At 42.0% G+C, this 24727-nt stretch overlaps 1 protein-coding gene across 1 annotated transcript in view; it reads right to left on the bottom strand.

Annotated features, from left to right (window-relative positions):
* PRR16 (proline rich 16) overlaps positions 1-24727 on the bottom strand; it is a 1156273-nt gene that overhangs the window by 279249 nt on the left and 852297 nt on the right. The gene's annotated exons all lie outside the window — the stretch shown is intronic.

Raw genomic sequence — 24727 nt, 5'->3', positions numbered from 1 at the left:
TTTCAGGATTCTACAATTTTTTTTATTTGAGTCGTCTTCGGCTTCAGGTGAAAAAGAAATTGAAGACAACAGAGCTGCCGCTCTAAATAGTCAAACTAGTACAATGTCAGCTGAGCACAATACCTCATCAACCTCCATATATAACAGAGCTGATCAAGCACTGTCGCCAGCCAAATTAAATTCTACATTTGTGGAGAATATTGTAACTTTTGGACCACCTGAAACTGAGGAAATCGCATTCTCTTTCCATAAAAATAAGTGTAATTATTTAAAACTCTTTCAGATGAGGAAACTTGACAATGGTGAAATAATAAAGGGCAGATGGCTCGTTTATTCAAAAACTTCAAACTGTGCACATTGTTTTTGCTGCAGACATTTTCCATCTAAAAAGGAACAAACTTCTCTAGGAAGTACAGGTTTTCGTAATTGGAGAGACATTAGTGTATGTTTGAAAGAGCATGAAAAATCACAGAATCATATGACCTCTTAATGTGTTTGCACGGAAAGAGAGGTAAGACTTTTGTTAAAGAAAGGTGTGGATATGTCTCTTCAGAATAACATAATTACAGATAAACAGTCTCTGTCACATATTTTTGACATTGAAGTAAGGGAGTGTCGATATTTCGACCCCTAAACGGAACCGCTAACTTTGTGCATTTGGGGCCGGGTACTCATCAGGACCGAGGTGAAAGTAGGGAAGTGGGCACCAGTAAAAGCAACAAGATCTCTTCTGGCTGCGAGATAAAAAGCTGGGCTCAGTGGGCTCTCAGACTTCTTCCATGATGTTCGTGGTGAGCAAAATTAAAGAAAGGCCCAGGTTGATCAGTAACCTGTGGCTGACGGCTGCTGGCAGGAACAGTGAACACAGCTAACACCCTGGTCTTGGCGGTGACAGAGTTTAAGCTTCAGCTTACTTCATTGTCAAACATACGTGACAGAGAATGTTTATCTGTAATTATGTTATGATTTGACATTCAATGTATCTGGCAGGAGTCTGTCTGGATAGTTTGTTTATTGACTTGTTGATGTATATATGCGCACTACTGTTCTTTCTCACAATGCCCCCCATGTACCTATCACTTTACCATGTGTGCACCTTTTTTTCTAAATATTTAAGTCCGAATTGTCTGAGGCTCAGTCTTCTGTGAAGGACTGATACACTTATATTGATCCAGACACTCACTCCCATGTCAATGGTTGGCGAAATCCTATTGGTGATGATAAAGCAGGGGTCAGGACCCTAGAGCAGGGATACTCATTGTACAACCCAGGGGCTGCTTGCTGGATCTGGTGGCTTAGTGGGCTATTGCATCCACTGTGGTGGCTTGTGTTTGTCCTCATAGTCACAGGTTCAAATCTCGGCAGACCCACTCAGCCTTTCATCTTTCTGAGGTCAATAAAATGACTATCATTGCATGGGGTAACAAAAACCATGTGTTATTCAGTGCCAATATGCCATTCTGGGTGAACGTGCATTTTACAAATACACGGTAAGCTATACTTGTATCCTGTCTGACCTTCACAAGTAGCCCCCTAGTAAACAGCAGCGTTGGGCTACTGTTTACTTGACTGTTCACTAACATTCAGAAAGATATTGAACAAACGGATAAGCATCTATTTCCACATTATCCGAAGTAAAGCAAAAGAAGCACAGAAGGTATAGCTGTAGCAATATCTACAGGTTTAATGGCATTGTACAGTAACTACTTAAAATATGAAAAAAGTCTTGTGCAAGCCAAAAAGGTGTGTTTATCTAATGTGAAAGTTCTTCACCTTAGTACATCAAATTATATCACAGCACTGAGTTGCATTTATTAAAAGATTCTAGATTTGAAAAACAACTTAGTTCCCTAATTGCATTGTCATCAGAGATGTGACAGGGTATGATGGTTTCTAAGATGCATGTTAGTTGTCATGTGCACCCTCTACGTAGCCTAGGTTATCATAATATATGGCATTCAACTGTAATCTATTAAATCATACTCAAGACATTTTTGCAAAGCATACACCCAGAACTCATATATTTCAAGGCACTCTCATAAGAGATATTGTAGAAAAAGGAGGCAAGATGAAATAAAATAATTGTCTACGATCTCACAATTTGGTTAAACTGCAAGTTTTCTGGATTCATATTGTGCAATTCATCCACAAGAAGGGTATCACTTTCTCTCAAATTTTAACTCAAAAGGTAATGCTTTGTCTTAAATTCTTGACGACTGAGCTTTGAGCGTGAGTGGCACACAAAGCTACATGAAGGCTCACTTGATTTTGAGTTCGAGCATCCAAGAGATCCTTGAGCTAAGCAAAAGCCAGACATCGGGTGTAAGGTTGATTTGATTATGAGTGGTTCGCCTACCTTCATCACTTAATGACAATTAAGGGGACAAATGCATACAATGATCAAACAGTTTGGTGAAGTGGGAGTACTGACACAACTGTACAGGACTCCTTGTTTCCAGGTCCATAATCTTCTAACTACTCCACATTTTAGTAAATGGACTGAGACTGGGTGCTCTCTACGCCATTGGGTAAAATCAAATGATATTTGGGTTACAGTGCTGTTTTCTTATTACATACTCACTACAATCTACTTATCTTGAAAAAAAAGGAGCAAAGAAATATGTTCAAAAAGTGATTGCCGAAGAGCGCACAATTGATTACAAGAAGAGGCCGAGACTAATAAAAAAATAGACCTTCTGGTTTCATAGTTTCCATCTTGCTCTTTACACAGCACCCACAGTGTAAGCAGTTCTGATGGTGAGATTTGGGGACTACTCTCACCAAAGAAATGCCACTTTGTTGAGAAACCTCCCATGAACTTTTCATACACATTTCAAGACCAGCATGCTTTGGCAACAGAGGTGGCGTTCAGAGGGAGTGCTGTGGGGTGGTGGATCGGGGTGGGGGAGGGGCAGGTTGGGGGGTAGTGGAGTTGGACATACGACAGGCAGGATGTAAGGTAACTAAATAAATAAATAAAGCTGTTTATCTTTAGTTTGCTGTATCGCCAACTCGGGGATGCAGCAAGCTCAAGGTAAACAGTTTTATTTATTTATTTAGTTAACTTACTCCTGCCCGTCGTATGTCCCAGACCACTACCCCACCCTGCTCCCTCCCGCCCCACCCCACAGCCCACAGCACTCCCTCTGCGAGCCACCACTGTTTGATAAAGAGGTAAAGCCAGGATTAAATGTCAAGTCTCCTAGTGCCATGGCTACAACTTTCCCACTGTAACCCATCTAGTGCTGAATGTTGGGTGTTCAAGTTTTCCCACCTAAGTTAACTGCACACCTTGTTGGGGGGTGTTTGTCAAGGATTTTATAGCCCTTCCTACCTTAACTGAGCCTGTTTCCAAGCCCTCCTAATGTTTGCACATAAGAGAACAAAGCCATGAGGAGTTTGTTAGGATGTTATTTAATCTCAATTCAGACATCAAGTTACTTCCTTTGTACACTTGAATCTCCAAATGTTGTAAAAGTTAAAGCTTACTCTGGGGTTCTGTAGAAGCATAGCAACTCACATACAGAATAACACAGTATTGTCAAATGTATTTGTCAGAAACACTTTCAGAAGACCAAGGGGCAAGAAGAAAATACTGGACCCAACCATTGGGATTGTGACCTTTTGTTCCTGGGCCGTGTTACAGATGGTGCCCCGGGGGCCCACCGGGCATACGCGCCCGCTTTGCAGGCCCCCAGGACACTTTGGTATTATAGAAGGGGACGCAGATACTTGTGGTCCCCTTCTATAATACTGATAGCGCAGGCGCACTTAAAGCGCCAGCGCTATCAACAGAGGCTGTTCCCTCATTTGCACCGGGCGTTCCCTATGCAAATGAAGGATTCCCTTTCACTCTGCTCCTGCGCCATATTACAGATGCGATGTGTGACATTGATCCACATTCGGTCCATCACCTGTTTTGTGTTCATATTACAGATGCGGGCGCAGAGTCAAAGAAGTCCTCAGGTGGTGCACTGACAGTGCGCCATTTAAAAGGTGGCATACTCTCAGAGTGCCTCCTGACAGCAGTCCTCTGAAGGGGGTACATGGGGTCCCATGGACCCCCCCAGACATCTCCTTGCAGGTGGGTGCAGTCCGTGATTGCACCCGCCTGCAAGGGGATCTCTAAACCCCTTTAAAAGTGCAGGCGGGTGGCTGCTCCGTGTTTTCACATGAATGCGCTGCCACCAGGGCAGCACAAGTTTGTGGCTGCCCTGGGGGCATCGCACAGACCCTAATAGAGTGCATTATCACTGTTTGTGCCTGCGCACCTTTTGAAAGGTGCACCGGGCACAAGCAGTGATAATGTATAATACGGCCCCTGATGTCCCAGGTCCCCACCTACTATGGGTCCTGAGTAACTGGGCAAAATACTTCCCCTTCAGCAAATGGCTCTTGTAGGATACTGACATTGGTAGAAAGGATCACTCGGGGCAGGTTGTCGAGGGAAGTTCAAGTTTATTTCTTTGTAAAAAAAATCAAATCCAAGTCCCAGCAGCTGGGTCCACCAACAACCTCTAACACCATTCAAAAGCTGACATTCCAACCTCCCTGTAACCAAGAAACAAACGAAGAGAATACAATCCCTGGTAATCATGGCACCGCAGCACTGCAAGCTACAGATGCCACAGCTCTCATTGGAAGTGCAGGTTGATCAATCAAGGGCTTTTCAGGTGCAAGGTATGAGAGGGCTCATTACTCAAAATACAGACAGTGATAGCTTCCAGGCACATACGCTATTTTGTCTCACTGGTTCTTTCTTCTTAGTGGTTCCTGCTGGTAAGTCATTGAAGCAGCCGTGCTCCTGCAGGTGGCTTCTGAACTTGTCCCAAGTTCCTGTACTGGTTCTGGGGACTCCATTGGCACGGAGGTGGCCTCATTTTAGGGGCACCCTCCTGGTCACAGATATTGGCAACAGTGCCAATCAGATTAGTTTTCCATATGACAGTCTCTGCAGTTTCAGTGGCCCGCTCCTGGCATATGGGGTGTCACAGACATGGATAATATCCCACAGTCTCAGTTACACGGTTGAGTGCCCTAACAGTCTTTATGGCAATGGGGGGCACTCAGGAGTCGCAGACATGAGTGACAGCCCAAATGAGATCCACAATGCTGGGCAATGGCCCACAACTTCATAGTAGCCCCAAACGGGATTGATGAATTCTTCAAGAGAACAGATGTCTCTTGTGCAACACAAGTCCTGACTGGACTGGGCACCCTACACTGCTCACTGGGAGAAACGTGTCAGGATCTCCTCCTCCTCCTCACAGGGAAAACTGAAACTAGTCTTGGCAGGCAGGCATAAGGCTTGTGCTTCAGGCACAGGGTAAATGTTCTTGGCTCACAAGAGATGGTCCCCTACCCAGATGGGAGACTGGTAAATCCTTGTTCTTGGTTTCAGCAGCACAGTAAAATGGTTTGGCAAATTTCCTTTTTTCTGATGAGATAGTGTTATTCAAAAAAGTATGGGGCTCCCACCCCCATATTTATAGCCCAAATCCAGACGTATGCGATTTAGTGTCTAGATTTTGAAATTCATGTTGGGGGGTTCCAGCTCAAAGGGACAGTCTGGCGAAGCAGGATTGGCTCCAACATACAACGCAGGACAATAGAGTAATCAGGGCTTACACCTGGCTGTCAGTCGACACTGAAATATGCCCCATAAAAGTTCAAAAGACTAATCCTACCTCTCTACGAAGATTTCCTGGTAGTGCAAACCTTATCAGTCCTACAATCTCCCTGACAATGAGCCCAGCCCCCTCCAATAAGTAACTCTTCCTGTAATCAGAGAGCCCTTTCATGTTCACAGAGGATTCTCTGCTCCTCTCCCTTCAGTGTGTGGATTCCACTCCAGCCCCCAGGAATGTCAGCATGTCTGGGGGTGATATCCTCACCTCTTCAGATTCTCCAGGCCTGGGACTTCCAAAATGAAACCAGAGGGCCTTCATGTTATGTGCCATCCATGGGTACACAAATGCAACCCAGCATGCACACGCAAGTATCACATGCTGTCCGGCTCTCTATATAATCCATACAGGTCAAAGCTGACTTAAGTACACACGAGTGGGCCTGTAGGCCACATTCCAGAGACACAGGTAAAAATGGCTGCCCTTATTGCTGATTCTGCCGAACACAAAAAAGGTATGCTGCAATCAATGCACTGATGTCCAGTTCTTGACAGCAGCCCTTCACCTTCATGAGGGTAGCACTTGGTGCCAGGTCTAACCAGACCGCATTAGTAAGAGACAGGCCTATGTCACGGAGCACACACATGATACGTGGTTGCTCATGACCAAAAATCAATACCACTGACGGAAGCAGCTGGGTCACTCAGGGCGGGGGTGTATGTCCGTCACCATGTATGGACTTTTCTGTTCCAACACAATGACTCTTTTGGAGGTCATTGGAGTCATTTATGGAATTTATGAAATTTCTTCACAATTTGCTCTTCACACCATGTAAATGCTTCCCTCTGCCATGGTCTACCTTACACCACACTCACCGAATCCCCACCCTGCTGGCATCACTGGGGCCCCTGTTTACGCAACAGAACTTACTATTGGGACACTGGGAAAATGACTGCAAGTACCCACGTCCTAAAGACAGCAACATGCTGCCTGCCTACCTGGTGCAAGGTAGCAAGTGCATAATAGAGTAGAGAGCATGCATCACCAGTTATACACATTCAGCCATTGCAAAAAGGTGCAACCATTTGCACTTTCTGTCAAACCCTTAACTTGCCTTCAAGCCCCTAAACATGACTTGGTGGTTGAGAAACCAAACCTAAACACTTAGAGGGTTTGCAAATGTCGAAAGCTTGTGCTGTAATTACTTTCAGGAATGCAAAATATTAACTTTTTACTTTTTTTTATAATCAAAAATATAATATTTGAAATGCCTCATTGCAATCTTGTATAGTACAATGAAATCTAAAAAAAAAGATGTTGTCTTTCCTCCTCCGTCACCTTTAATTGTTTCAGTCAGCCATTACTGTGATATTTGTATCATAAAAAAGAAAAAGGGAAATAGAATTGCAAAAACAATTAAGCAGTTGGTTGGTTTCTGCAATTTTATTTTGTTTAACGTCTAAGATGTCTTGAAATATTGTCTCCAAAGTTTTCCTTCTTGCATGGAAATATCAGCTACCTTATAATAACTATTTTTCAAACTCATCAACCTTTTTAATTCCTTGTGCCGTTCCTAAGTGGAGGCTGGGGGCCTCTTTTATGAGAAATGACGCATCGCTGCGTGAAAGCAGCGATGCGTCACTTCTCAGTGCGCACTCCTTGCGATATTCCTGATGCGTCATATATAATGTATGACGCATCATGTCGCAAGGAGTTACAGATACGTCCGTATTTCGGACGTATCTGTAAGCGCAAAAGTTACGCATTGCTGGAGTGGGTCACAAAAGTGATGCAACTCCAGCAATGCGTCCTTTCACATGGGGCAAGCCCCATGTGAAAGGACCTGTGTCAGTCTTACGCCTGCTGTGAGGCAGGTGCAAGATTTTGACGCAACGGCATCCTTAAAGTGACGCAGTGAAATCTCATAGATTTCACTGCGTCACTTCTACGACCCTTCCTTGCGTCAATACGCCCCCCTTGCATACATTATACCTGGCGCAGGTATAATGTGGTGCAGGGGTTTACAAAGTGACGCATCTACCTAGATGCGTCACTTTGCAAATATGGCGCAACAAGGCGCATTTTTTACGCCACTGGTGCGTCACAAAAAGTGACACACCGACGGCGTAAAAGTGACGCACAGCCTCATAAATGAGACCCCTGGTGTTTATCCTTCCACCTTTCCGCAATACGTTTATCTGCCACCAAGGTAGCCTCATAAATAATTTTGTCTATATACAGGGAGACCTGTCAGTACTGTTTACATTTTTATTTCACTGTGTGCCGCTCCTGGGAAGATATTTTGCACATTTAACCATACTTATACCCAGCTGACATTCCACACATTGGTGTTCCCAAGATCCTTTTATTCGGCATCAGGAACATTTTGGATTGTCTCTTAGGACACTGATGTAATTTATCCTAAAAAGGATGAAGTAAGATATGAGTTGGTAATTGGATTATCTCGTTTACTTGTACATGCTCTTGCATGCTTGACTAAGCTCCTCCTTCATTAGTGATATACTTGCATCATGCCATTTACCATGAATCTCTCTAAATAGCTCTTCATAGTGCTTCAAATAATTTTATCTAGTAGACATTCATTCTTTGTCACAGAGATATTTTAAAGTCATTCTTTTTGAAACACTGTATTGTATATATCTTTTTTACGTCTGAGCCATTCCCTGTGATGTAGATATTTGGAGAATGTTTCTCGTTTGGTAAATTAAAGTGCTGTTGCATCTTTGCAAAGGATTTAATCTTAACTGATTTTTTAAAATCATCTTCTCATATTTCTGAATTTATATATAGGAACTCCTAGGAAGGCATTTTCAGATGCAAATGAGAGATATTCGATACTTTGGAGATACTTCTAAAGATTAATATGTAACTGTATAGGTTTATGCTAGAGTTTTTTAAAAATGAAACTGAGTGTCCATATTTAAATAATTATCCATTAAGTCCCTCTTGTCCAATAATTGCCTCCAGTGTACCGTTATTCATGTTGTAAGAAATTGGGTTATTGATTGAGAGAGGTGGAAGCCCCAGTCAAGCAACAACCACAATACGTGCCTGGGTGAACCACAAAAGTCACTAAATTAACCTGTGCTTAACCCTCTGGTAGCTTGACACAAAGCAGTCAGGCTTAACTTAGAGGCAATATGTAAAGTATTTATGCAGCACACAAACATTATTAAAGCGAAAACACAAAGCAAGACAAAATAAATAAAATGATACCAAACAACAACAATCCAATCAATAGAACAGGAGATACATTTTAAAGTTTTAAGTGAAATTAGAGCCAAGAAGCAGAAAATGCCACTTGTCGTTATCTGCTCGAGAAGGACCGTGTGAAAGTCACAAGTTCACAATGGAGCGCAGGCTGGATACAGGGACCAGGTTAGTACCAATGAAAAGGTATCACAGAAACCCAGCGAAGAGAGTTTTTTGACCTAACAATCAAAGAGTGCTATCACGAAACATCACCTAGGGTCTTCTTCAGGATTATGGATATATTTAAGAGCAACCTATATCAAAGGCCTACATGGATGGAGGGATCACACAATCCTCAGAAGTCTTCCATATGTACCATTAGGATCCAGATCAGGAGCCGGTATGCACTTTTCTGAATAGCCATACCAAGGGGTACGTATCTGTCTAATAGCCTGTGTCACTTGGAAGAAACACCCCACATCTTATTCCTTCTTCTAACCTGGTGTTGGGGAACAGGAGCCGATAGTGCTTCCTGTGCTTCATGATTTAAATCATTTCGTCCACAGCAGTGCCAATGCATTAGTCTGTCTCTGCAGCCCTAACCGAGTCTAGTCAAATAGACCTGAGTCTACTCGAGAAGACTCTGGTCTTGGGTCGTCCTAAGAATGTCATGGGGTCTTTGCCTCCAGTGCACTTTCGATACAGGATGTATGGGACACCAGATTGTTAGTATTGTTACTATCACTAACTGATTGTGAAGACGAGGTGGTGAACTCGGATATGATCATGCGAGATCTGCACATAGTTAGTGATCTTAGTATCACCAGTAACTCGAAGGAGAAGTCTAAATGGACAATGACTCTCTTCACATGTAATAATATAGATATCTTTCATAAACTGGTGCTTTTTGACCTTGACAAACATATGGATAAAAGGAAACATATCGGTAGTATGAGAGACAACTTGACACATAGAGAACATCAAGCGCTAAAGAACCATATGAGTGATCAGAGCATCACGATCGTGAGGCAGATAAGGGGGGAACATAGTTATTATACAAAGTACTGACTATGAACTTGACATCCTCTCACAATTGAATAATCAGGAATGTTACGAGCCTCTACGACCAATCCCATTTGGGCTCTGACAGACTACATAAACAGACATTTGAGACAATTGCATGGGTTGGGTTTGCTGGTTGACAATGAGCTAGCTTACTTAAGAGTTGACCGCCCTAGGTACCCTTGCATTTACATGCTTCCCAAGATACACAAGGACCTTTTGTCTCCTCCCGGGTGACCCATCATGTCTGGTAATGATGGGCCAACTGAAACAATATCGGAATATGTGGACACATTTCTGAAACCAATGGCCAAAAACTTGCCATCTTACATCCGTGACACAAAACATATTCTAGGGATAATGACAGACCTGAATTGGGAAGAAAACATGGCTTTGGTTACCCTAGATGCTAGGACGTTGTACACAAGCATTATAAGAGAAATTGGTTTACGTGCCAACAGAAAGATACTCAACATTAGGTCAGCCAGTGCATGGCATCACACAGAGATGCTAATCAGTATGATTGAACTTATTTTGGACAATAATGTGTTTTTGTTCAAAGAAAAGTGTTAGAGGCAGAAACAGGGGGATGCCATGGGCTCCAGATTCTCTCCTTCATATACCAACCTGTTCATGGGTTGGTTCGAAGAGATGAGAATCTGGGGTCCGACGGGATCCGAATGGAATGACTCTATCCTGTATTGGGGTCGGTACATCGACGATCCCCCCTTGATTTGGACATGCACGACAAATAAACTTATGGATTATTTTTCAAATACATCAATGAAAATGAACATAACATCAGATTCATCTTTGAGTTTAGCATAAACAAGATCTATTTTTTAGAAGTTGAAATGTATATCAAGGAGAACAAGATCCAAAGCAGATTGTTTGGTAAAAAGACAGCGTGGAATGCACTTTTGCATGCGTCCAGTGCTCATCCTGCTCACCAAACTAGGTCTCTTCCCTTTGGAGAACTAATCAGGGTTAGATGAAATTGCAGCCAAGATCCGGAATGTGAGGAAAGTAAGAAAGTTATGTTGGCCCGCTTCCAGAGAATGGGCTGTGGCAAAAATACACTTAGAAAAGATGAACAGAGAATAAATAGTGTAAAGAGTGAGGACACTTTAAGGGAACACACCAAACCTAGCAAAAAAATGAGAAGATATGTATGGTGACTGGTTACAATGCCTGGTCGGAAGTGTATGTATAGTCTCAACAAGCATTGGCACATTCTGAGAGCTGACAAATCCCTTAGCGATGCGATTTCAGACAGGCTCTACATTACTTATAGACGAGGAGTCTCACTGAGAAATTTACTGAGCCCTAGTTATCCTAGAGTTGGGACGAAAGAGAGTTGGCTTACACAACGCACAAAAGGTTTTTATGGCTGTGGGCACTGCAGTGCATGTAAGTGGGCCTGTAGCAGAAAGACACACTTTAAGGGCCCAGAAGTCCAAACGTACAGGATTGTTACCAATATAAACTGCCTGAACAAATTTGTTGTATACATAATCGAGTGCAGGTGGGACAAAAGGTATGTGGGTAACAACATAAGGACATTACATGAAAGAATAGGGGAACACATGAAAGTGGTGAAACAAGGGGACATTAGATATCCTATTGCAGCACACATCGCGCCCTGCCTCTCACAAACCAGTAATAAAGACTTCTCATTCTATGTCATAGAACAAACTCAGAGAAACCCCAGAGGGGGTAACAAATAACTTGCCTTACAAATATGTGAGACTCGTTGGATTCTCAAACTTCGTACTACTGAGATTGAGTTAAATGTGGACCAGGAGCTACATTATTTTTTGGGAAGGTGAAATGTTCATTACTGCTTTCTCTGTGCGGATAATAGTTATCAAAAGTATGTAATATAAGAAATGATTTAGGTTGCCTTGTTTCGTAACTCGGATTGTACACTTTTTTTCCTCTTCTTTTTGAAATCGTTATGTCTACTTTCTGGTTATATTTGTCTAATATAAAAAATATAGGAACTTAAATCTAATTAAAGTTTCTATGGAATGGAAAAATGTAGCGATAATATATCACAACCAACCCTGGTTTTAGATGATTTGTCACTCAATCTTAATGAATCGTTATGTCTACTTCCCGGTTATATTTGTCTAATATAAAAAATATATGAACTTATATCTAATTAAAGTTTCTAGGGGATGGAAAAATGTAGCGTTAATATATCAAAACCAACCCTGGTTTTAGAGGATTTGACACTCAATCTTAATGATTTTTGAGAGTGACCTTATGCCCTTTCATACACTTAAAGGGTGGTGTTTGCCTCCTCAATTTTGGAAAGCATGTTACCATAAACACGGTGAAACACGTTTCAAGACGGCGCCCATTTTGGTACAGTTTTAATCCCGATTATTTTGCTGAACATTTTACAGTGAACAATATAAGTAACATAAACATATGACATATTTTGGGTCAGAGATTTAAAACAGTGCTGCTCCGTGAGGATTTTGAAGACTTTGGTCTATATTGGGAACTTCAATATGGCATACATTTTGGAGACAATATGTGTCCTTCTTCTATTTCGATGACTCCTAGCTGTGAAAGAGTGTATAAAGGCAGCAACACTCATTTCCTCTTTGTTTTTGCACTAGAGAGTCACGGTTTTGGGCTACGTTGATGACGGAGCTGTCCTTACGGTAAGAGTTATTTGACTGTGGATACATTGTTAAACTTTGAAGGGCTATGCGGGTCGTTTGAGATAGTATACTTGTGCAAGGGGAAAAATACGAATTGGGCATGTGTTATGATGGCATCTTTTAATATCTTGGTGCCAATTGGGTGCAGTACATATGAATTTGTGTTGGTAGCGTGATGGGATATATACGGTTCCATTAGGTAAGTCTCGGACGACTGAGTGGGATAGTGGTGATGGCGGATATTTTCTAAGATGTTAGGAATTGTCAGGGTTGCAGCACGTGCGCTCACGTATCGAACTAAGTAATGTATATGTAAAGCGGGGACACGCTTTTGCATTTTCAACAAGTAAGCATGACAACATAGAGGTTGCAGCTGGATGATGTGTTATGATAGAGAGCCTATTACACTCCCCTTTTGTGTGACACTCGCTGAGATGTTAGAAATAGTTAGATACGTTAAAGCATGTGTTGCAACTCTGGCAATGTAATGGATATGCTAAGAGGGGATACATGTTCACGTTTAAACAAGTAAGCATGACTGCGTCGAGGTGGCTGGATGGTGTGTTATGTTAGCGAGTTTATTACACTCCCTTGAGTGTCTGGTGATTTCTGGTTCGAAAGTTTATATATGTGAATTTACAGTATTGTATGTATCTTGCCTAATGATAGATACGAGTATTGTCTTTTGAGGACTTTATACTTTATTACATCGCCGGATATATATATATATATTTTCAGAGCTCGTGGATTGGTCAGACGGAGACCTTTCATGAATGAAGAACCGATTTTAACACAGAAGGCAGATATTTTACCCATTGTGGGTTGGAATTATCACCACATAAGAAGTAGGTTTTCCATCTGCGTGTCAGATTTACAAATTGTAGTAGGCATGTATATGAGGCATTTGTTCTAATGATAGGTTTCTTTAATTTACAGAGGAATATACTAAATATTGTAGAGGTATTTGTAATGCGTTCTCATAGACACATGGCTTTGGGTTTTAAGGTGGATATATTGATCACTCTTCCATCACCTATTGTCTGTTTTTTTGTGGGTTTTTATGCTTGCACTTGACAATCTACAGTCCTTATTTAGGCTGTTCTTTATTCAATGTCAGAGAAGTATCATCACGTTTTGTTTTTGACCAGCACACGCTCATAGATTGGTAATTAGCTCTTTCACTTTGTCATCACAAATGTTTTCCCCCATCACCAATCAGCAGGTGATCAGGGATGTCACATTTTTTCACCCCCTATAGTTTGGCTTAATTATAAGGTTGGGCCCGTGTTTGGCATGGGTGTCATGTTCATTTGTTCTACTTTGTGCGTGTTTATTACATGTTTCTCCTCAGAGGTGTAGAATTATACTTCTAGATATGGGGGACTTCTAATGTGATAATGTACACCAGTGTATGTATGGTGTTACATCAGTCTTTTGTTGGTGTTTATACAGCCTTGAGAAAGTCACTGACGATTTCCCAGTGCATGCGACGAAACACGTGTCGGCTGAAGAGAAACTATAAGATAAAAGAAAAAAAAACAAGAAACTCAAAAAACGGTGTTAATATTCATGCATACAATCTGCAGATAAATGTTTAGATGCACTACAGATGTGTGCTGAGGATTGCCTTTATGGTTTAACAATAAGTCTATATGTTTTCTTCTCATCTGCTGTTCATCTTCTCATCTCCTTCAGTTGCCGTAGCAAGTGACTGGTGAGCTTCTGTCCAGGCCCACAGTGCCTTTTGCAATTTCACCTTCCTGGTGGCGCTCTCAACTGGACATTCCCCCTTTAAAAAACTTGTGTAGCTGGTCAACAGTGTAGGACTCCATGCAGGGCCGAACTGACTACCCGGCAGTTTGAAATACTGCTGAGCTGGGGGCTGATTTCACCGCAGTGCGGACTGATTTAGTTCATGTAGACCTCATGTTTGCCAGCTCAAACTCCATGCTTGAACAGGTTGATTCAGGCACAACAGACAATTTTGGAAAGTTAGAAAGGCAAATTAGGGAGAATTCAGCTCGTATTGGTTTCAGATTATTTATAAAATTACTGCATGGCACAGCACACACATAAAAAGTCCAATCCTCACCACTGAACACCAGTGTAAGAAATGTGGTTACTTGTTTAGGAGGCTCAAACCCTACTCAAGCAACAACCACGATTGTTTTCAGGGTGAAGGCACGGGCAAACCTTAAATTGACCTGTGCTCAACACCCAGATAGCTTGACACAGAACAGTCAGGCTTTACTCAGGGGCAATGTGTAAAGTATTTGTGCAACACTTCAAACAGTAACACAGTGAAAACACACCACAAAAGGATTACGGAGGGACTGTCTCACAGCAGCAGGGCAGGGACAAGTCTTCCTTGCAGTAGGATCATAGTAATCTCCAGTGTAACTGTTTGCTAACCAGTAGTAAAAGGTCAAACCCCTTGGGGTGCAGGCTGTCCAGATGAGAGAGGACACTGGTGAGGTTGACCAAGGCGTTTCCTTTCCTTAAGTTTAAGTATTCCCAATATTTTTAGTTTTTAGTAAGTTACTTAGTTGCAGTAAGCTCCTTTAAACACAGTCTCTTTCTTCAACGCTGTAGGTTCTTTTCTGTAGTTCAAATTTTTTTTGTACGTTCCTTAGTTCCTTCAAACACAGTCTCTTTCTTTCAGGCTGTTGGTTCTTTAAATCGTCGCCAAATGTAGTAAATTGAAAGTCCATGGAACGAGGTGTATAAAATAAGTTGAATTTAGTGAAGTCAAGTTCCAGGTTAAGTTCATTATAAGAATATAAGTAGATGGAATAGATAACCCACCAGGAGCCGCCTCCCTGCCACTCAGCCTGTCTGCCATCAACTGCCAATCCACACACAAGCTAGGCACCAAACATTCCATGATGTCACCAGGCATTCTACCACTCACACTAGCTGAGTAACAGGAAAGTCACATCCATAGTAAGGAAAGACATAAGTCAATTATAACAGTTACCTTCCAATTATATATGAAATTCACCACAGTCCATATACGTAGGCCCTAGCTAAAAACAAACTAGTGTTAGAAATAAAGACAATACAAAGCTTTTGTTACATAAGCATCTCTTACTCCTGGAGGTGCCTGAGTATGCCACAGCTAAGTTTAAATTAAGACACACATATTAGAAAATGCTTAATGAATCAGACCTTCCGAAATTTCCAAAGGTTAGACAAAAGGTATATGTAGGTTCTGCAGTATAGAACTCAATGTAATTATATTGTTTCAATATTTTCTACAGACAACTTTAAAGCATGGCACCAACATTCATTTTGGAATTTCTGTATAGGCTTGAAGTCTACTTAACAGATTCCAGGCATATATCTTATGTGAATATGGCACTACTTTGCCTTTTCAGTGCACTTCCCATTACAGTGGTTTTCTTTTATCTCCACTAGTATATTACGTTTCTAAAACCTGTGAAGTTAATATTAACTGTCTCTTTGTAAGCCTGTAGTTTAGTGCATGGAAGATTACCCTGATTGTTTGGATGATATGTCTCCTACCCCGGCATTATGACTGCTGTTTGCAAAACAGAACTTATTCTCACATGGAGCTCAGTTTTGGAGAAAGCAGTTTACACAAATATGTCCAAATGAAACCTGGTGTCCAAATAATAGACATGTAAACAATCTAAGCTCCCTATTTCACTAACTAGAGTGAGCATAACTAATATCAGCAGGGGGGGTTCATCCTAACAATTTCTCTGCAGAGCCTGTTTCTGTTGATGGTCTGGGGCAGTCTTCCTGGGAAGATATCTGCTGCCGGATTTCAAAGGGGATACACTGATTGTCAGGGAAGTGATGTGTGGAATATGCTGTAGTAGAACTCTTTGAATAATATAGTCTTAATAGAGTAGGTAACATGTGTTTTCTTTGTGGAGATGGCCAGAGCAGGCACGCTAATTCCAGACCTCATTATGGATATATAAAGAGCTCTGGCTCCAGATTCTGAAATCCCTTTCAAGGTACTGGGTTGAAGTGATTGCAAGTTGGTGGAGCTAGGAGGTAGAGCTGAGTTCCTGGGCCTAAGAGTTGTTTTGGGCCATCCTGTATTCATTTGTTTTAGACTAGATCATAGTCACACAGCAGTATTATGTTAGCTCCCCCCATTAAGAAGCCTTTCTTGCCCACTAGTGTTTCAGAAGAAGCTTGAAAATCTGGCGAAGAAGATGAACACCAGCAAGTTGAAAAATTACTTCTAGCCTGCGGATGGTATGACGAATCTTCATACTCCAGTCTTGAATGTCTCTGTACAAGAAATAGCTCCAGAATATGGGAAAACAGTTTCCTGATATGGCACAAAAGAGTTTTTGGCCTGTCTCTTCTCACACAGCTGCTTCCTCTAAGGAGTTTAATTCATGGAGCTGTATAATAGACAGAAATGTTTATTCCACAGAAGTCTTAACTGTAATAGCTGCTGGCTAGAGAGTCAGTCCTGCAGGCATTTGCAATTGCATTTGAATAGTCTTGTGAAGACTGATTCCACTGTTATGGAAGAATTCCCTGCTGACCAGAGAGGTGCATGGAACAACAGAATAAACTTGTGTGTATTGTGTGGTGCACTAAAACCTTTTTTCTAGAGCGCTGAGGATTGTGGCGATGGGCCTGGATTGTCCAGCGCCACAACAATGAGAAAGGTAAGCCAGGTCTGGTGGCTTATGACCTACATGCCGGGTTAGGTGGCTTAGTGGACCAATGCCTCCAATTTAGGGATCCGTTTTTGCCCTGATGGTCACAGGTTCAAATCCTGATGAGTCTACAAGGCCTTTCATCCCTCTGAGCTTGATAAAATGAAAACCATTGATTTGGGTAACAATAAACATCTGTTCTTCACTGAAAGATGCCCTTGACTGAACCTGTGATTTACAAATAGTTTGAAGCTTTTCCATAATGTTCTAAACTAAATATGTTTTAATTATAAAAACATTCTGACATTGGGAATATGTATCTTGCTGCATGATTGATTCTATTTGAGTCATGCTTAGTTTATTGGGTCTTCATTGAGCCTTGATTTGGAGGCACAATGTTTATTACAACACGTTTAGTTGTGAAAGCAACTGAATAATTAGAGATTTTAGCATATTTGCTTCAATGTGTCACATAGTCTATCATATGCTCCTAGTTTCATCATCATGGGCAAAATCTCCCTCTCCTTGCCCGCTCTCTCACAAAATGAAAGTAATCAATATTGGATGGGTAAACAGTGAACAAGCAAAATTCCAATCTCTAAATATGCCTTATTCGTCTATAGTGCTAGAAGGTCATGGCCGCACTACTATTATTCTTGATTAAGAACTGTGGCCATTTTACATCAAGCTATATCTGCTCAAGACCTGGAATGTGGTTGACACTTTATTAAACTTGCACAATAAAACTATGCACGCATGTATTGTCTCTTAGTCCTGACCTACTTACCATAACAGTTTTCAAAATGAATGGTGTTGAGGTGCTCTTCTAGTATGAGAATTTCATTGTCAGTGATAGATGTAATCTTCATGTAATGTTGGCTACCCAGGTATTGGACGTAGTAGTAGTCTTTGCTTACCCCTGAAATTCACAAGTAAGCCAAGAGCACTAGATCGTTAAGTCACATCTACCCATATACAAATCTGTCTGAATTGGGCCCATGAATTGCAATACCACAAGAGTGCTGAAGCCACACACAGCTATGCCTATCATACTAAAAAGTAATGTTTAGCTATTTCTGGTCTGCATTTGCCCCCGATAGAGACAGTTGAATATATAGTGGATATCTTATAATGAGTCCAGGAAATATGGTGACAAAATGCATTTTAAGGGATAGTTTATCTCCTAAATGAATGTGATAATTTGTGTTCAGTTTCACTTGTACTAACAAGCAAGATTGTGCTCTGCTGTTCTTATATTTTGTGGTTTGAGTGACTCAATACTCTTAGCTATAGGATTTTTAGACAGTGTTATGTAGTGTGTTAAAGTTAATTCAAGGTTGTCTAGATATGTGTCTATGTAGTTTAAATAAACACTTCCACGTTTAGGAAATACATATATTGCTATTTTTATAAACAACTGTAGTGCACTTAAAACATTTACACCAATCTTAACTTTATAAATATTAAATGCACCTTTTAACCTAACATTAACATTTTACAGCATCAAAAACATTTAAGGAATGTTAGTACCCACTTTTTGCAATGGCGTCTGCAATTATTTTCAACTGCTTGAACCTTTTGATATGATTCAAAGACGCCTTCTCAAAGAATACAAATTTCTTAAAGAGGTTTGTACCACTTTACTATAAAGTCCCATGCTTAAACATTTCTAATAATGTTTTGGATTATTTAATAAATCCCTTACTTGTACATTTTAATTTACACCATTTCTTTATTTTTGAAAAATATTTTTATTGCGGTAAGTATAGAGAATACGATCAAGCAAATCCACCGACAGGCACTTATAGAGAAACATAACTAAAATGATCACACAGGAGGATACACAGCCATGGAGCCCACAGCCCGGAGGCCAGGCGGCGTAGAGTTGGAAAGTGCCAAAAATATATAATAGCATAAACGTTTGCATGAAATAAATGAGTATCTACCGTATCCTCTGTTTTCAAGGTTTGTTTACCCCCCTCGACTATTGTTGATCCTTTCTCTTATCCTCCGTTCTATTCCTTTTACGTATAAAGAATACACTGAAACATGTAACAACAAAACAATTCCCCCCATACATGGCATCGCTAGAAAAACATGTGTAGATAGTTTGAATACCTTCTCATGGCCCAATTGAGTGTAGACATCACAGTTTAAGGCAAACCTCTGGCAATCAAAGCAAATCACATAAAAAAATACAATAAGGAACCATCGTACACTTCCAAAAGGGCTCTACCCCGAAACAAGTCCCCCCTTCCTGCCTCCCGCTACATCCTCCTCGGAGCTAGACTCCTCAGGGGTAAACAGTTCAGCACTGGTGACATCCGAGTCATCGCCAGGCAACCCATCAGCACATATCACCCTCCAAGCTAGTAAATCCTCCTGGACCCTCTCATCTCGGCGAGTACGCTGCATGTGTGTTTCCTCAGCTAACGACCACTCCCTAACATCTCTAAGCCACAGGGAGAACTCAGGGGCCCTCTGCCCCAGCCAAGTAATATTTACAACAAGGGGTGGTGAGGGACAGAGTCTCTGAATTAAGCAGAAAGCTCTCACCCAGTCAAGAGATCAGGGCTAGATCCAACACCGTTTTTTAGCTCACTGCACCATCCCAGTTTCAGAACCTGGCTGTATGCAAATTAGTCTGTTCCTGTCCCAGTGCATGATGGGAACAGGGCAAACCAAACTACAAAAGCCAATTCTTACACTGGGAAGGAAACAAGCTCCCGGGGACCGGTTTCTGGCATTACAGCCGTCTTCGGCCCGGTTTGCTTGAATCCTGATGGTGCAATGAGCAAGGGTCTCACATCTGAGAATACCCTTCCACGCTTAGGGTGGACAAAAATATTTACAACAAGGGGTGGTGAGGGACAGAGTCTCTGAATTAAGCAGAAAGCTCTCACCCAGTCAAGAGATCAGGGCTAGATCCAACACCGTTTTTTAGCTCACTGCACCATCCCAGTTTCAGAACCTGGCTGTATGCAAATTAGTCTGTTCCTGTCCCAGTGCATGATGGGAACAGGGCAAACCAAACTACAAAAGCCAATTCTTACACTGGGAAGGAAACAAGCTCCCGGGGACCGGTTTCTGGCATTACAGCCGTCTTCGGCCCGGTTTGCTTGAATCCTGATGGTGCAATGAGCAAGGGTCTCACATCTGAGAATACCCTTCCACGCTTAGGGTGGACAAAAATATTTACAACAAGGGGTGGTGAGGGACAGAGTCTCTGAATTAAGCAGAAAGCTCTCACCCAGTCAAGAGATCAGGGCTAGATCCAACACCGTTTTTTAGCTCACTGCACCATCCCAGTTTCAGAACCTGGCTGTATGCAAATTAGTCTGTTCCTGTCCCAGTGCATGATGGGAACAGGGCAAACCAAACTACAAAAGCCAATTCTTACACTGGGAAGGAAACAAGCTCCCGGGGACCGGTTTCTGGCATTGCAGCCGTCTTCGGCCCGGTTTGCTTGAATCCTGATGGTGCAATGAGCAAGGGTCTCACATCTGAGAATACCCTTCCACGCTTAGGGTGGACAAAAATATTTACAACAAGGGGTGGTGAGGGACAGAGTCTCTGAATTAAGCAGAAAGCTCTCACCCAGTCAAGAGATCAGGGCTAGATCCAACACCGTTTTTTAGCTCACTGCACCATCCCAGTTTCAGAACCTGGCTGTATGCAAATTTGTCTGTTCCTGTCCCAGTGCATGATGCAAATTAGTCTGTTCCTGTCCCAGTGCATGATTCAGGATCAGGATTCAAGCAAGCCGGGCCGAAGAAGGCTGAAATGCCAGAAACCGGTCCCCGGTAGCTTGTCTCCTTTCTGGTGAAGAATTGGCTTGGTAGTTTAGTCTGCCCTGTTCCCATGATGCACTGGGCCAGGGACAGACTGATTTGCATATAGCCAGGTTCTGAGCTGGGATGGGGCAGTGAGATAAATAACGGTGATGGATCAAGCCCTGATCTTTGGACTGGGTAAGAGTGGTCTGTTTAACTCAGACACTCTGTTCATCACCACCCCCCTTTTTGTAAATCGTTTTGGCCACTATAGGTGTGGCAGGGTATACTCAGACATGAGTCCCTTTCTCACTGCTCCATCAGGATTCAAGCAAGCCGGGCCGAAGAAGGCTGAAATGCCAGAAACCGGTCCCCGGTAGCTTGTCTCCTTTCTGGTGAAGAATTGGCTTGGTAGTTTAGTCTGCCCTGTTCCCATGATGCACTGGGCCAGGGACAGACTGATTTGCATATAGCCAGGTTCTGAGCTTGGATGGGGCAGTGAGATAAATAACGGTGATGGATCAAGCCCTGATCTTTGGACTGGGTAAGAGTGGTCTGTTTAACTCAGACACTCTGCTCATCACCACCCCCCTTTTTGTAAATCGTTTTGGCCACTATAGGTGTGGCAGGGTATACTCAGACATGAGTCCCTTTCTCACTGCTCCATCAGGATTCAAGCAAGCCGGGCCGAAGAAGGCTGAAATGCCAGAAACCGGTCCCCGGTAGCTTGTCTCCTTTCTGGTGAAGAATTGGCTTGGTAGTTTAGTCTGCCCTGTTCCCATGATGCACTGGGCCAGGGACAGACTGATTTGCATATAGCCAGGTTCTGAGCTGGGATGGGGCAGTGAGATAAATAACGGTGATGGATCAAGCCCTGATCTTTGGACTGGGTAAGAGTGGTCTGTTTAACTCAGACACTCTGTTCATCACCACCCCCCTTTTTGTAAATCCAGCCAAGTAATAGCCACGTGTCGCCTCGCCAGCACCAGGAGCAGGTGCAGCATCTTATAAGATCAATTCCTCTTTTTGGGCTTAGGGACTAGGGCCAAGAGACAATGGAGTGGGCTCAAGGTAATCCGGAGGCCCGTGGCACGGCTAATGTGCTCTACCACCTCCTTCCAGAAGCTGGGCACTCCCAGGCCAAATGTAGGAATCCGGCTATTCCCATCCTACATCTAGGGCAGTCATCCCGTCTGTCCGCGGAAATCCAGGTCAGAGAGACTGGGGTCATATAAGTACAGTGTACAAATTTAAAGTGGATCAGTTTAAACCGCGCATTGCACAACACTTTCCGAGTCAGGAGTCCGATACGTTTGCGCTGTCCCGGCTCTAAAGCGATCCCCAAGTCCGCCTCCCAGGCCGCCCAGGACAGCGAGACCGGCGGGGCGGAATTCTGTTGCATGGCCGAATACAGTAAGGTGATCAACCGCTTCTCCCTGTCGCAGGAAAGAAGGATGTTGAGAGTGTGGGTCAACGGGGGTGCCTCTGGGAACTGGGGCCAGGTCACCTTCGCCATCTCCTGGAGTCCCCCATAGTGCAGGTACTGCCCCCTGCTTAAATCAAAGGCTTCCATAGAATTTACACCATTTCTAAGTTTTAAATTCTTACACTGAGCATTTTAAATGGTTAAACAGCACATTTATTTAAAAACTCCTAAAATGTTATTGCTTTGAGAAAATCTTAGCAAGCTAGTTCATAGAAACTTTAAATCTTAAAATGTCTGAAAAGGCTTCCAATGGTTGAATTGATAATACCATCATATTGAATCTCCAAATAAACGTTTTTCTTCATATGAAATGTAAAAAAAATCTATATACTGTTGTAGAATTGCTTAAATGACCATTAGACCTTTTAAGCAAACCATGAGATGGTTTGCTACATAATTCGACTAATTCTTAAGTATTTTAGAACTGAAAACAGGGCTGTTTTTTCCGCCATTCTGTGATATGTGTAGTGGTCTGTAAGGATGGGGCGGCTTTTGGAGCGGAAAAGGCTGCAAGACACAACCATAATCCAATAGCTCCAGTCTAGTAATGGCTTCTTAAAATGTGAAACTGGTTTGAACTTTTTTGCCAAGGCTGGTGTTGGCTCGCACTCTAGCCCCATCCTTCTTCTAAAACATCTAAATCATGTTTTAAAATTCATACATTGACTTACGCTTTGAACTTTGAAAATGAATTAGTTGCTTTAAACCAATACCTCTAACAGGGTAACAGCCACAAAAATACTGTACCTTACAGAAAGACTGTGCAGTCTTTTTGACTCTTTCCTGTTCTAGTTTTGGCAATATATCTTTTTTGAAAATCAACATTTGAGAAAAACCCGAAACAATTTAGTTTTGCATATAATATATAAGGCATAACTATTTAGTTTTAACAAAGAGAGAAATAAGATTGAGCCTCGTTAAGACTTGGCGATTTCAAGATTTTACTGAAATCATTTAACAAAGAGCGAGAAATAGGATTGAGCCTCCTTAAGAATTGGCGATTAAAGATTTTACTGAGATCAAGAAAAATTTGTCTACGAGTGAATCTGGAGCAAGTGGTGCCCGGGACAATTGGGCTTCTTGGTAAAGATAAGGAAAACATAATGAAAAAGTAGCTATCCTCCGTTAGCTAATTTGATACGTGCCCATTGTAAAAGAAGAAATGTGTTTTCACCCTTGGTCAAGGGAAAATGTGTGAAGGATCTGGAAGATTTGGAATTAGTTTTCACTTTCTCAAAAGCTTCCATTTTCCAAGTGGTACGTGGAAGGGCATGATTTGAAGATGCGGTGATTTTGCCCTTAGTATCATGCCCAGGACAGCCACTTCATTGGTGTGAATTTGAGCATAACAAAATTTAGATTTGTGTTGTATCGTGACCAATTGGATTGTATGGAATCTGGTGGCAGAATCTGGTAGTTTCCAAATTCTATACAATGTCAGTTGGCCCAGGCTTTTCCTCCTTAGAGACATACATCTCAGTGTATCCTGCTATACCTTATTCCTACAATAAATATCAATCTACATCATTATCACGCATAAGAGTTTACTTACTAAGATCGAACTCTACACTGGCGACTATTGGGATGCATTTGGAGGAGTCTAGAGCACTGTTGGTTCTAAGGACAAGACAACCGGCAGATCAGAAGCTGTGGCGTGATACACGGCATATTGCCGAGATTTAGAACTTACGATTGGATGACACATGGCTCAGTTATCTTGATTTCTGGCGATTGGCTTCTTAGTTTCCGGTTTTGGTGATGTATTGATACAGTGCGCATGCACAAGCTAAAAGCCAAAGCAGGCTCCCTTTGTCGGTTATGTGGCCTAGCGCAAGAGGACATGCTGCACTTGATATGGTCCTGCGGGAAACTAGTGGACGAACGGAAATACCTGTTTAAACACCACTTCAATCAACGAGAATGCAGTTCTTGCCTGTTTTTCATCCCAGGATCGTCAGTTGAATTGCAGTTTTGTAAAATTTATGAAGGCAGAGGAAAAGAAGATGCCAAAAAATTAATCTCTAAGGGTTTCGATATAGCTGACTAAACATAACAGCACCCACTGTCATGGCTGACTTCATGAAAAAATGAGGATACCGGAAAATCAAAAATATTTTCTAAAACAAAACTGATTCAAATTTTTAAAAACCTAATCGTACAGGATGATATCTTGTGCCTGATTGAACCGAGGTGCTGTGACTGCGTTATACCGGTTTTACCAAACATGTAGTTTTAAAACTTT

This window comes from Lissotriton vulgaris, chromosome 3_1 (genome assembly GCF_964263255.1).
Source record: "Lissotriton vulgaris chromosome 3_1, aLisVul1.2, whole genome shotgun sequence".
Taxonomy (NCBI): domain Eukaryota; kingdom Metazoa; phylum Chordata; class Amphibia; order Caudata; family Salamandridae; genus Lissotriton; species Lissotriton vulgaris.
Note: the sequence above shows the minus strand (reverse complement) of the source record. Positions and strands in the feature narration are given on the sequence as shown.